This window comes from Monodon monoceros, unplaced genomic scaffold (assembly GCF_005190385.1).
Source record: "Monodon monoceros isolate NGI ecotype Baffin Bay Population unplaced genomic scaffold, NGI_Narwhal_1 Super_Scaffold_3, whole genome shotgun sequence".
Classification (NCBI taxonomy): Eukaryota; Metazoa; Chordata; class Mammalia; order Artiodactyla; family Monodontidae; genus Monodon; species Monodon monoceros.
The window spans coordinates 100,804,175-100,819,502 of record NW_021703780.1 but is presented as its reverse complement, the minus strand read 5'-3'; positions in this window follow the sequence as shown (position 1 = coordinate 100,819,502).

The following is a 15,328-nucleotide window of genomic DNA, read 5'->3' as shown; positions in this document are numbered from 1 at the left end:
AAAAAAAAAAAAAAAAAAAAAAAAAAAAGAGGAGGAAGCAAGGAAATTCCACGAGGCCATCATTACCCTGATTTCAAAACCAAAGACATCACAAGTGAAAATAAACTACAGACCAATGTGGGTTGTTTTTTTTTTTTCGATAAATTGATTTTATTTATTTTTGGCTGCGTTGGGTCTTCGTTGCTGCACGCGGGCTTTCTCTAGTTGCGGCGAGCGGGGGCTACTGTTTGTTGTGGTGCGCGGGCTTCTCATTGCGGTGGCTTCTTTTGTTGCTGAGCATGGGCTGTAGGCAAGCGGGCTTCAGTAGTTGTGGCACGCGGGCTCAGTAGTTGTGGCTCACGGGCTCTAGAGCGCAGGCTCTGTAGTTCTGGCGTACGGGCTTAGTTGCTTTGCGACATGCAGGGATCTTCCCAGATCAGGGCTCGAACCCGTGTCCCCTGCATTGGCAGGCGGATTCTTAACCACTGTGCCACCAGGGAAGCCCCCAAACCAATGTCTTTTACGAATATATGTGCAAATATTCTCAACAACATATTAGCAAACCAAATCCAGCAACTTATAAAAAAAATTATATACCATGATCAAGTGGGCTTTCCCAAGAATAGGAGCTTGGTTTAACATCCAAAAGTCAATTAAAGTAATACCCTATAATAATAAAAATGAAAGAGAAATGAAGATTCCCAGATAAACAAAAATTGAGAGAATTTGTTGCTAGCAGACCTGCATTCCAAGAAATAATAAAGGGAATCTTTCAGGCTAAAATGAAATGACACTAGACAGTAACTCAATTCCAAACGGCGGGGGCGGGGTGGGGGGAGAGTACCAATCAAGGTAACTACGTCGGTAAATATAAAAGACAATATAAAGTACTTTTTGTTTGTAGGGTTTTTTTTTTCTTTCTTTCTTTTTAATTCTGATTTAAAAGACAACTACATAGGGAATTCCCTGGCGGTCCAGTGGTTAGGACTCAGTGCTTTCACTGCGGGGCCCACGTTTGATCCCTGGTTAGGAAACTAGGATCCCACAAGCCGAGGGGCACGGCCAAAAAAAAAAAAAAAGACTACATAAATCATTAATTATACACATTATGTAGGTACAAGTGCAAAGGCCTGATGTTCCTGTTCGCTTTGGTTTGTGTTGTCCAGCATGAATGTCACTCATAACATTAAGGACGATATTTGACAATTTCAGTGTTCAACAGAAAAATACGATGAGGTTTCCTTCCTTCATTTCTTCCACGACAAGGCAATAATACCTGTGCATTTGCGCACCTGGCTTCACAAATCTTGTCTATTTCCCAAGGACAGAAACGGCATCTTCCCTGGGTCCTGGTGTGATGACGATCAGGATGAAAACTCTCAGACTTGCCCTTAACTACACGTGCTGCCATTAAGGTGCTAACTCATCACCTATGTGGGAACTGATACCAGATACAAAGGTTATTTTTGCAGTTTAAAGAGAGGTCTCCTGAAGCTCTGGAATGCATCCAAACAGGAAGCTACCCTGATGGAATGGGAAGTGGTCTGATTGGTGGATTGAAGCAGGTAGAGCAGGTAGTTATCTAAAAAGTCCTCAAATCACTGTATTTGCACTTATGACATAGAATATAAGTGCTACGCATCTTGGAAGTGTGAATCCCAAAGACGTCTATGAAGGAGGACAAGCAGGAGCCCTACAAGGGAGGCCAGACTGCCAGGACAGGGGCAGGGCTGCCTCCGGGGCACTGCCCAACCAGTCAGGTCCCTGAGGGCTGAGAGAGCTGACAGCCAGGTCTACCAGAACACCAGCCCGTGGGGACCCATCACCAGCCACAGATAAGGGACAACTTCCGGGTGGGCCTGGGGATGGTGCTTCCCTAGGCCGTCTCCATAACCACTGCCGTCTGCTTCACGGACCCCCGGGACACACTCCAACGTGTCGCTGGCCTCGTTCAAATAAGCAGGTATGTTCATGCCTCGTCTGCTCCGCGGGAGGCCCTCTGCAGAAGCTTCCTCAGCTCCCATCATTAATGTCCCCACCCCGTGCACCACGGTGCCCCCACTGTCCTTTACCACTTCAACGCTCCCTGCCCAGGAGGATCCTCCAGGAGACCTGTGCAGACCCCGGGCAGCCCAGGGGCCATCCGCACGGGGACGTTGTTATCACTATGACCGATGGAGAAGAAACGGACGTTAAGAACCATGTACTGTCATCCGAAAACTCAATCCTCGCAATAACCCCCCGATTAAGTAATGTTACCCACTTTACAAAAATAAAGGGGGGACGGATCTCCAGGTCATCTTCACCGGGGTTTAGCAGAGTGGGCAAGGAGGGCGCGTGTTCTCACCCGTAAACGGTAATAACAGTACGGGCCTCCCAGGAGGGGGCGAGGTAACAGACCACGCAGACCCTCAATCCATGCGATCCCAGCCCGCAGCCCCGCGCCGTCGCCGTTGCGCACGCTCGGGTGCCACCCCAGCCGCGACCCAGCTCTGAGCTCACGTCAATGCCCCACCCCCAGGAGACCCGGAAGCAGAATTCCCCGCAGGTCAAAGCTGGCGGCGCTACTCCGGCGCCGCCGCCAGAGGGCGCTCACGCCACCTTTGTTGGCTCGCGCCTCACGGGTCAAGTCAGCGGCCGGTCCCGGAAATGGAGGGCTTTGCCGTACAAGATGTACAACATGGCGGCTTCCTGTGTGGCGGTACGGCACGCTCAGAGGCTGGCCTGTTTCTGGGACACGCGGGGATTGTAGCAGGCTCCTCGCGAAAGACGGCTCCCGCGGAGTTGCCCGGTGTCTTTGTCGTCGGGTAGGTGGCCGAAAGTAAGAGATGGCGGCCCCCCACTCTGCGTGGCCGGAAGTGGAGGCGAGCGTGTGGCGTGCCCGTGGCCCGGCCGCCGGCGTAGGACGCTCGTGCTCTGCCGCGATGAGGCGGCCTTTGGGGCTCCCGGCCCTTCCCGGGCTCGGCTTTGGGCTGTCAGTACCCCGCGGCCACGTTGGGGGTTCTCTCTCGGCCGTTTCTCGCGTGGACACGAAGGCTGACCTTCATGTCTTGACCACGAAACCAGGAATAACCAGGTGACATGAGTTAGTCTGTCCTTTCAGAGGAGTGACCTGCCGTCGCTAGAAACCGCAAGACGGTTCCTACAGTAATGTGGACCCAACCCCAGCAGACACTAAGTGAAAAAAGCAAAGCGCGGAAAAACGTGTGAGGATGTGCATTGTTGGCGGGTTTTGGGTGTTTTTGAAAAAGACCCACGAGGATAGAGATGCCCACGAGCTCGCACAGGCAGAGTCCCAGCCGAAGGGCCGAAACGGGCGGTGAGGAAGGCAGCAGAGATGGGAGGACGGGGACAGGGGCGGGGGAAATAAGTTTGGGGATATTTGAGTGTGTGATCTAAATACACAAGGTCTTTTTATGAGGTTATCACATCATAAAGCGAGAAGGCAACGTTTAAAAAAAGGTTTTTTCAGCTGGAGCCACGGTGGTTAATAGATTCATGAGATTGAATTTGTGAGCATAAAATTTTAGAGGTCAGTACTGTAGTATCAATGCTTGCTGCAAAGGTTTCGAACCGATGAGACGACCTGAGTCTTGAAAGCGAGATTTTTGTTCTTTTCGCTTTTGTTTTTGCGGGGGGGGGGGGGGGGGAGGAGCCGGGCAAACAAGGCGCTCAAGACCGGTTTGTTGAATGAATGAATGAATGAATAAATGTCTTTTTGCTACAAGCACACATATTTTCAGTAGGTTCAGTTGCTGGTATATCTTCTGTGTTTTTAGGGTTAGTACCATGGAACACAATGGCAGCATTGACTTAGAAACTGAAGCAAGTTCTGCCTTAAAATCATCCTGAAATGTCTTCTTAATGTTTAAAAAATAAAGTAGTAGCAGTTTCAGAAGTGGTATTGGTTTTGGGAATCACATGTTTGAACGTGAGAGCAACGTCCTCCTTCCTGAAGCAACTGACCACAAGTGGACACCCTTGCACGTACCACTCGGGCCTGTGGTATACACATAATGCCATAGCTCTGGTGATGGAACTAGATAGGGTTAGCCAAGTTCCTAAGCTGTGCTAAGTGCTCAGGAAAGAGCATTTACTATTTGGGGGCAACCCTGAGTTGCTTGATACATTTTTGCCTCTGGGACCTTATAGGGGCTTTAAAAATATGCTAGATGCCCTATGGATCTTACTTTTATTTTTATCATCTTAGAGACCATATAATGCAAAGAATTTAGCTCCTTATTGTGTATCGTTGAGTAAGTTACCTAACCTTCGCAGATTTCAATCTCCTCATGAGTAAGATGAGAATCACAAAACCTCTTTCATAGGGTCACTGTGGAAATGATTAGAGACAATGTGTGTAAAGCACCTTGTGCAGGGCATACAGCAGGCGTTCAGTAGTGGTCTCTAGTTCTGCAGTATTTCAACCTCAGGGTTAAGGAACTAATACCACACTCAGAGGCAGAATTTCTCCAGAGGGTAAGGAGCAGGTGGCCACAGGGTGACAGTTAACACAGGAAGCCTGCAAGGAGAAGTGGGGGCCAGCAGGTCTGCCGGCTTCAGGGCCCCCGGCTTCCCGTCTCCAGTGGGAGAATGCGGATATGGTCTGCAGGCCGTTGGCGGAGATGCCTCCTTGCTCACAGCCACCTGCACTGTTCAGCTCACAGGCACCTCTTCGGAGCGTCTTCCAGGGCCTTTCAGAGGCATCAGCCTCCGTTTCTGCGGCTCATTGCTCATATTTCATTGCTCATTTAATATGAAACACGTACCGCGTATGTGTAAAATTTTTCTTTCAGTTTAATAGTGGTAATGTACACATAACGTAGAACTCAGCATCTTGATACTTTTAAGTGTACATTGCAGTGGCGTTAAGTGCGTTCGCACTGTTGTGTAAGCAATCTCCGGAAGTCTTTTCATTTTACAAAAAGATGGAACTCTGTACCCATTAAACAATACCTCTCCATTTTTCCCTCCCCTGGGTCCCTGGCAGCCACCATTCTACTTTCTGTCTCTGTGAAGTTGACTGCTCCAGGGACCTCATATAAGAGGAGTCATAGAATATATTTTGTGAGTGGCTTATTTCACTGAGCATAATGTCCTCAAGGTTCACCCACTGTAGCGTGTGTCAGGATTTCCTTCCCTTTAAAGGCATATTAATATTCTCTTGTGTGTGTATAGCACTGAAGGGGAGCAGAATATGCCACCCCAAATGTGCCACCTTGTCATGTGAATTATTTTGAGCCAAAGGCTATCAAGACCCAGCAGTTTCAGGAAAAATTTTTACCTCTTCTTTATCAGCCTAAAAGAATTGCAATAGGGGGCCAGCCCCTAAAGAAAGCAATTAGCAGAGATGACTTATTTATGTTAAAGACTTAACCTGCGTGGCAGGGCAGACGTCCGCTCTTCTCAGCTGCTGTGAATGGCCCTCCTCCCCTCTGCAGCCCCAGCTTCTATCCCTTTCCTAGTTCAGGGATGCACATAAGTCTCAATTGCCTGACTGCCTTTGGGTCTCATTTTTATGGGGCTCCCATACATATGAAATTAAATCTGTTTTTCTCCTGTTAATCTGTCTGATGTCAGCTTAACCATTAGACCAGCCAAAGAACCTAGAAGGGTGGAAAGAAAAAAAAAATTTTCCACCCTGACACCACATTTTGTTTCTTCATCTGTCAGTGGACGCCTGGGTTGTGTCCACCTTTTGGCTGTCGTGAATAATGCTGCTATGAACATGGGTGCGTACGTATTTTAACATGAAGTAATATCTAATAGGATTATAGAGAGTAGAGTGTGTTTTATGTAGTTGCATTTGACGAAGTAATTCTGAATCATAAAAAATGCACTGTTAAGCTGTTTACAAGGTCATCAGAAGATTTAAAAGATGTAGTTAGTCACTGTGCATCATGGACCGTGGCGTGGCCTGGTGATGGGACACAGGTTTAAGGCACTGTGATGACCGTGGGTTCCCTTCTGCCCTGCCAGTGGGTTGGGGGATTTTGTGGATAATCTTATTTAGAGATGGCCTCGAAGCCCTAAGGAATAGGTGCACAAAGATAGGAATCAAAGACCTTTAACAAAGGATCGTGAAGTGAAATATTCGAAGCCCCTGACTAAGGCCTAATGTGTTCACGTGTGAGGTGTGGGTAAGGGGAGTATTCATCTCAGGGCATGTTTCGGGGACAGTAGAGTCACGTGGATAAAGGGCTCATCTGGCCCTTAAAAGGAAGCAGTATATCTGGGTGAAGGGTACACAGGGGTTCTTTTTACTATCCTTGCCACTTTTCTGTAAGTTTATATCAAAATAAGTTGAAAAAAACAAAGGCATCACAATAGCATGTAAAGTAAAACACAACTTTGAGGAAAACTTTATGTGCGCAAAAAAGACATGATATTTTTATGTTAAATTGCTAATCGTGGTTATCTCTGGGTGGTAGAATTACATATTTCCCCCTCCCTTGGTGTTTTCTCGAATTTACAAGGTTTTTTTGTTGTTGTCACTGTTATTGTTGTTTTGTGCGTGTATCAGTTTAATAACTATGGAGAAAAAACCATTAGTACGTAGGTAAATAAAACTCTGGGGTCTAGTAGTTATCTAATACTTGTCAGTAGAAACGTCTGAGACCTTGCATGCAATTGAGTACCATGCAGATGGCCCCTGGCTTCTGTGAAAGACCATAGCATCAGGGCAAGGATGGGGGCCCTGCGACCTCTGGTCTCACTGTTGGGTGGGTCCTTTTTCCAAGGTTGATAACACCACACTTCAGGACCCAATCAGATCCTTAGAATGTCAGCAGCTCAAGGCCTGAAAGATCCTTAACAGTCATGGACTCCACTTCCCGCTGCTCTGGACCTCTCCCCCGCTTCTCCAGCACCCAGTCTCTGCTTGCACTGCTCAAGGAGCAGAGTGCTCCCTGACTAGGGGTCCTGTTCCTTTCTTGGACAGCTCTGACTGTGACAGTCTTCCTTATTTGTAGTCCAAATCTGACCCCTGCTCTGTTCCTCAGAGATGGTCAGGATGTGTTTGTGCCCCACCCAAGACCAGCAGTGAGGGACTCTGAAGTGTCCACCCTGAAGTCTTATGACCTTTTTTTTTTTTCTTTAAAATTTATTTATCATTTATTTACTTTTGGCTGTGTTGGGTCTTCGTTGCTGTGCGTGGGCTTTCTCTAGTTGTGGCGAGCGGGGACTACTCTTCGTGGAGGCTTCTCATTGCGGTGGCTTCTCTTGTTGTTGAGCACAGGCTCTAGAGTGCGGGCTCAGTAGTTGTGATGCACGGACTTAGTTGCTCTGCGGCACGTGGGATCTTCCCAAGCCAGGGCTCGAACCTGGTCCCCTGCATTGACAGGCGGATTCTTAACCACTGCGCCACCAGGGAAGTCCCTGACCCGTCCTTTTCTAACCCAGCTCTTTTCCCCAAGCTCCAGACCCACACCTCCTGCTCTCTCCTGGTTCTCTGTGTTTGTCTATCCCACCGGCACCTCATACTCAACATCTCCAAAGCGTGACTATTCTCTCCTTTCTCACCCAGGACGCAAGAATAATGCATGTTACTTGTCTCTGCTACAAGTGATGGACAAATTAGGGCTTCATTTTTCTCTTTTGTAAAAGAAGTTTAGATTTCTGCTAGAGTGGCTGCCCCATGGGACCATCAAGGACCCAGACTCCTATCTTTTGATGGAAAACCCAACCCATAGTGCCTTAGCTGAACATAGATTTCCCTTTTCTCATGGATCAAGAAGTTCTGAGAAGTACTGTCGACCCATGAAGCCATCAGAGGCCGAAGCTACTTTTGTCCTTTTGCTCACTCATCCTTACGCTGTGGTTTTCATCCTCATTCTTGTCACCTCAGGGTCACAAGATGACTGCAGGCAGGATGAAGGGGAAGGGAAGACGGCAAGTTTGCCCGGCTCAGTCAGCTTTCTTGTTATGAGCTGCTCAGGAAGCCCCACCCAGCAGCTTCCCCCTCGTTGCCTGGAGTCCTGTCACCTGGCCACCTGTAGCTGTAGGGTCTGCTGAGAAACAGAGTTCTTTAGCTGGGCCCATTGTTGCCCTGAACAAATCAGGCTTACATTCTAGGAACCAAGGGGAGACTGGACATGTGCGCAGTGGTGTCTGTCACAATAAAGCTTCCTTGGGACCTCCCTGGTGGCACAGTGGTTAAGAATCTGCCTGCCAATGCAAGGAACACGGGTTTGAGCCCTGGCCTGGGAAGATCCCACATGCCGCGGAGCAACTAAGACTGTGTGCCACAACTACTGAGCCTGCACTCTAGAGCCCACGAGCCACAACTACCGAGCGCACGTGCCACAACTACTGAAGCCTGCGTGCCTAGAGCCCGTGCTCCGCAACAAGAGAAGCCACGACAATGAGAAGCCCGCGTACTGCAATGAAGAGTAGCCCTTGCTCACTGCAACTAGAGAAAGCCCGTGCACAGCAACGAAGACCCAACTCGGCCAAACATAAATAGATAGATAGATAGGTAGATAGATAGATAGATAGATAAGGCTGGGACTTCCCTGGCAGACCAGTGGTTAAGACTTCGCCTTGCAGTGCAGGGGGTGCAGGTTCGATCCCTGGTTGGGGAGCTAAGATCCCTCATGCCTCATGGCCAAAAAACCAAAACATAAAACAAAAATTGTAACAAATTCAATAAAGGCTTTTTAAAAAATGGTCCACATTAAAAAAAAAAACTTAAAAAAAAAATAACATAAACAAGAAGGCACCCCTGAGGGCTCTCTCTCTAGTGAACCATGGTTGCCTTCGAGGAAATGGCTGGGAGTCCTCCTGGGAGGGAAAAGGTTGGGGAGGTTGCCCAGAGGAGTCCACGTTCCCACTGATCTTTTTCAGCAAAGCACCCTGTGTGTCTTCTCGAGCATGGTGGTCAGGATGCCTATCGAGCTGCCTTCATCTGTTGGTCACATTCCGTGCTCTCTTTCCAATGAAATGTGCTCTTCCTCGAAAGGAAAAAAGAAGCCCAAGCTTTCTCAACAGCACCGTTTCCCAAAATCACCAGGCACCCAAGTGCCACCTATCTTGTTGCTTGGTCATCTCTAAGGAGTTGCCATCATCTAAATAGTCTAAAACTTGTTGCCACACATTTGGTTCCAGCCGGTGGAAGGAGGGAGGGATAAAGGGGGTGCACCCTGATTTTAAGGATCTTATGTAGAAAGCTCTCATCCACTGACCACCACTTAAAGCTTTATTCTGAGCATCCATGTGTTCTTGACCTTTGCCTTCCTAGAGTTTATAGTCTCCTGGGGAACACAAGGAACAATGATAGCAGTGATACGTGCTAATAAGAAAACAAACTCGGGGTTGGGGTAGAGATGAAGGTGGTCGGGAACAACCTCACTGAGAAGGAGTCGTGCGATCAGGGATCTCCCGGAAGAGGGACCAGCAAGCACAGATGCCCTGCAGTGGTAATGTGCTCGGCACATGGGAGGGGCAGCACGGTGTGGTCATGCACCTAGAGTCGTGTGAAATCAGAGGAGTGTAAATCACATCAGGTGGAGCCCCGTAGGCTAGGATAAGGTAATCATTCTTAATTTGAGTGAGATGAAAACCTCTGCAGATGTGTGAGCAGGCACGATGGCATTTACATTTTAAAGATCGCTTTGATTTAACAAGTTACGAACTCTGCATACTGTGGATCAAAGACCTAAACGTAAGAGCTAAAACCGTAAAACTCTTAGAACAAATTATAGGGCAAAAGCTTCATGACATGGGGCTTGGCAGTGATTCTGTGGATGTGACACCAAAGACACAGGCAATGACAGAAAAAATAAATCGGACTTCATCAAAATTTAAAATGTTTGTGCATCAAAGAATGCAATCAACAGAGTAAAAAGGCAATGTGTAGAGTGGGAAAAAATATTTGCGAATCACATATGTGATAAGGAATTAATACCCAGAATATATAAAGAACTACTAAAATTCAGCAGTACCAAACAACCCAATTCAAAACTGGGTGAGAGTTGCACAAAAATATGAATGTATTTAATGCCACTGGTACACTGAAAAAGTTAATTTTGTTATGAATATTTTACCACAATTTAAGAAATGAATTTTAAATAGAATGCCCAAAGGACTTGAAAAGATATTTCACCAGAGGAGTTATCCAAATGGCCAATAAACACATGAAAAGATGCTCAACATCACTGATCATTAAGGAATAGAAATCAAAGCCACAATAAGATAACACTTCACACCCATTAGGAATCATCAAAAAAGCAGAAATTGGAACCCTTATACACTTCTAGTGGGAATGTAAAATGGTGTGGCTGCTGTGGAAAACAGTATGGAGGTTCCTTTAAAAAAACAAAACAAAACATAGAATCTCCATATGATCCAGCAATTCCATTTCTGGGCATATTCCCAAAAGAACTGGAAGCAGGTACTCAAAGAGGTATTTGTACAACAATGTTCACAACGGTATTTTTTTATATAAATTTATTTTTCTTTTTGGTTGTGTTGGGTCTTCGTTGCTGCGCGTGGGCTTTCTCTAGTGGCGGCGAGCGGGGGCTACTCTTCATTGCGGTGCGCGGGCTTCTCATTGCGGTGGCTTCTCTTGTTGTGGAGCACAGGCTCTAGGTGCACGGGCTTCAGTAGTTGTGGCTCGTGAGCTCTAGAGCGCAGGCTCAGTAGTGGCTTGTGGGCTCTAGAGCACAGGCTCAATAGTAGTGGAGCACGGGCTCTAGAGCGCAGGCTCAGTAGTTGTGGCGCACGGGCTCAGTTGCTCCGCGGCGTGTGGGATCTTCCCGGACCAGGGCTCGAACCCATGTCCCCTGCATTGGCAGGAGGATTCTAACCACTGCTCCACCAGGGAAGCCCCACACAGCAGTATTATTCACAGTAGCCAAAAGGTGGAAACACTGCAAATATCCTTCAGTGGACAATGAATAGAAAACAAAGTGCTGCCTATCCATACATACAATTGAATATTATTCATCTGTAAAAAGCAAGGAAATCCTGACATACTCTACAGCATAGGTGAACTTTGAGGAAATTACGTTAAGTGAAGTAAGCCGAAAGGACGAAAGACAAATATTGTGTGACGCCATTTTTTATGAGATCTCTAGAGTAGCCTTAGAGATGGAAGTAGAGCAGTGGCCCCGGGGGCTGGGGGTGGGGGCGGGGATTGAGGAGTCTGTGTTTCACGGGGACAGTTTCAGTGCAGGATGATGAAGAAGTTACGCAACGGTTAGTGGCAATGGTCGCACGACAGTGAGAATGTACTTAATATCACTGACCTGTGCACTTAGAAATGGTTAAGGTGGCCTTTTTATGCATATTTTACCACGATAAAAATTTAGTTTAATTTTTAAAATTTAAATCTACCTACTCAAATTACCGTATGGTTATTTAAAAAATTGGAAGAACTTTGACATACTGTTAAGTAAAAGAAGTTGAATGCAAGGAAAATCAAAGGCTGCCCAAGAAAGGAGATGTAACTGTAGTACACTGCTTGGTTGTGCAGGTCATAATATTTCTGTCGTGCTAATCATATGAGCACTATTTATTGAGAGAGTCCACCTGCCTACTCAGCAAGCAAGACAATTATGGTTACAGAACAACATAACACATTATCAGTTTGGCAGTGTAAAGTTATAGTTAACAGAAGTAGACAGGTGGCAGGGTGAGGGAAGGAAAATGTACAGAGCTGGAGCTCAGATACGGCCGGAGTGGAAATTAAAGGACTACAGATAGTAATGAAAACCCTTGGAAACAGTGGAGGAGGGTGTAAGTGAATTAAATGCTCACGCAAAGCAGGAAGTCAGTGTACCATTCATATACCCAGAAATAGGATAAGCGTGTTATTTAGAGCTATAGGGGTAAGCACCAGCAAAACAAACAGTTAAGAGTGACTGCTCTGGGGGGCAGCCTTGGGGTCAGGAAGGGGTGGAGCAGTTGGCTTTTATTTAAGCTCTTCAGTACTAGTAATGTTTAACCATATGCATATATTGCTTTGATTTAAAAAAAAACCTTAAAAACTATTTTAAAAATCAAATTGTAGGGTAACATGTAATCTATGACCCTGTTTTTAAAAAGAAACTAAACCCCAGCAAACCATGCATCTGTGTATAGATGATTATCTGAGCCCAGAGAAATATGTGAAGGATCGTGCTTGTGTCTGGGAGGTGGCAGCAAAGGGTGTGGGAGAAACCTTCACCTGTCCTCCACGTCTGACTTGACCATGGATTATTTAGGTAAATGTTTTGCCTTTATCATTCTCTCTCTCTCTAAACCACTTGAGAGTGAATTGAAAACATCTTTGTGTTTAGCCTCTAACTTCGGGGTTTATTTCCTAAATTCAGAGGCATTCTGGTACAAAACCAGAGTGCAGCTATCAAAATCTGGAAATTCAGCATTGATACAATCCTGTTATCTAATTTACAGCCCGTATTCAGGTTCTTCCATTGTCCCAATAATGTTCTCTTTTTTTTTTTTTTTTTTGCAGTACGCGGCCCTCTCACTGTTGTGGCCTCTCCCGTTGCGGAGCACAGGCTCCAGATGCGCAGGCTCAGCAGCCATGGCTCACGGACCCAGCTGCTCCGCAGCATGTGGGATCCTCCCGGACCGGGGCACGAACCCGCGTCCCCTGCATCGGCAGGCGGCCAATAATGTCCTCTTTATGGTGGTGGTGGTGGTGGTGTTTTCCTGGTCTAAGATCCATTCCAGGACAATGCATTGCATTTTGTTTTCATGTTCCTTAAGTCTCTTGATCTGGAACAGTTTCTTAGCCTTTCTTTGTCTTTTTCGACCTTGAGGTTTTTTAAGAGCAGAGGCCAGTTGTTTTGTAGACTGTCCCTCAGTTTGGGTCTGCCTGATGTTTCCTTCTTATTACATCCAGGCTTTGCATTTTTGACAGAAATACTATATGTGATGTTGGGTCCGTCTCCATTCATCTTGTCAAGAGGTCCATGGTGTTGCTTTATGCCCATGTTGCCAATGTTAAGTGAGATCATTTGGTTACAGTGGCAGTCCACCAGTCTTTCTCTTCCTGACTTACTTCACCTAGTATGATAATCTCTAGTTGCATCCATGTTGCTACAAATGGCATTATTCTGTTCTTTTTGATGGATGAGTAGTATTCCATTGTCTGTATGTACCACATCATTTATTTATTTGGCTGTGCTGCGTGGCATGTGAGATCTTAGTTCCCCCACCAGGGATTGAACCCGTGCCCCCTGCAGTGGAAGTGCAGAGTCTTAACCACTGGACTGCCAGGGAAGTCCCGACCACATCTTTATTCATTCTTCCGTCATTGGGCATTTAGGTTGTTTATAAATTTTATTTTTTTAATTGGTTATTTATTTTTAAAATTTTATTTATTTTATTTTTTTGCACCTGGACAGGGACTTGAACACTGGGCCCTCAGATTAAAAGTCTGATGCTCTAGGAGACTTCCCTGGTGGTCCAGTGGCTAAGACTTCATGCTCCCGATGCAGGGGGCCCAGGTTCAATCCCTTTTCAGGGAACTAGATCCCACATACTGAAACTAAGAGTTCGCATGCCACAACTAAAAAAGAAGATCCCACACGTAGCAACAAAGATCCCATGTGCTGCAACTAAGACCCAGCGCATCCAAATAAATAAATAAATATTCAAAAAAAAAAAAAGTCTGATGCTCTAGGGGAGTTCCCTGGTGGTCCAGTGGTTAGGACTCGGTGCTTTCACCGCCATGGCCCCAGATTCAGTCCCTGGTGGGGGAACTAAGATCCCACAAGCCACATGGCTGGCCAATAAAAAAAAAAAAAGTCTGATGCTCTACCGACTGAGCTACCCAGGCATTCTCCCAACGTGTATTTTTAAGCTAGGCAGAAATGACAAGGAAGCACTTTAGAAGAGGGTTTGGTAAAGGCCAGCGTCTGGAACCCGCTGTCCTTCCTGTTCATCTGGTTCCCCAGGCCCCTCGGTCATCACTTGCCATCACTTCTCTATCCCATCCATTTCTGCCCTGGATATCTTCAGAGGCAGTGCAGGCCCTGTGCACAGTTCTTCAAACCTGAGGCCTAGGAGATGCTGAGGCAGTGGTTCTCAAACTGTTGTCTTTTGTTTTTAGGCCACAGCATGCGGCTTGCGGGATCTTAGTTCCCCCACTAGGGATCGAAGCCGGGCCCCCTGCAGTGGAAGCACAGAGTCCTAACCACTGGACCACCAGGGAATTCCCCCTCAAACTGTTTTTAGAATGTAAAACAGATGAAATGGAAGTTGTTTGGGTTACAGAAGAGCAGTGAGCTGCAGCCGTGCCCAGAAGACCTTCGCCTTACTTGCTGGTTGGCTTCTGAGGCCCTCAGCTGGCACCCTGGGACAGCGTTGGAGCCTCGGGCACAGGAGGCACACCGACGGCCACTGGCCCCTCAGGAGGGCTGGCTGGAACAGCTCTGACCCTGAGACCTGGGCCACACGAGTCATCGGCTTTTGAGAAGGGACTCTCAGCCTTTGCCCAGGCAGCATCCCAACCCCCCACACCATGCCAGCTGTACTTTCTCATTTGTTTTCCTGGGATATCGACTGCATCCCAGAGAGGAGGCCAAGAAGAAGCATGAGAGACCCAGCGAGGGCCCCCCCCCCGCCCTGAACCTGAAGGCGGCTGCTTCCTTCCAGCCTGCACCCTGGAGGAGGCAGCCTGCTTGGATGTCCAGGCCACACCTCCTGAGCTCTCCCTGCAGCACACCAGCCCCATCAGAGGGGAGCTGGGAACGTGGTGGATGACCACAGCCGCCAGGAGGAAGTGGACTGGAAGAGTTCTTCACTTCTCCAAAGTTATGCTTACTGGTGGCTTTCGGAGTTTGTATAAGGTGGGGGTGGGAGTGGGGTGAAGACCATACCAGCCAGGAATGAATCCCAACTTTGTTATTGACCACTAGTAGCCATGTGACACTGACAGGTCATTTCAATGTTCTGATCCTCACTCTCCATGCTAAAGTGGAGGCAAAAATTAAGCAACTCCTACTGTTGTCACAGGGACCAAATGTCATCTTGCAGTGGGGTTTCCAAATCTTAGAATTGGCATGCCACCGGCATGATTTTGGCCATATCTTCATGCCAGTTTTACTATTACTTACCTAATTATCCCCCCAATTGGTTTGCCTTTTTAACATGTCATGAAGAGATACTGCTCATGAAATTGGGTTTGTTTCACATGTTATATTTTCCTACTCTACCTTAAAATAAGCAGACAATGATTACAATTTAAAACGTTCCTGTGTGTACCACAGTCAGGTAATGGATGCAGAGTGATGGCCCTGCTCTCTGCTAATGAACCACCAGCAGTCCCCCTCCCCCACCCTCTCCCCAGAGTCTCCCATTTAACTTCATGGCTTTGTTTGTAGGAAAGTGAAGGAGGACG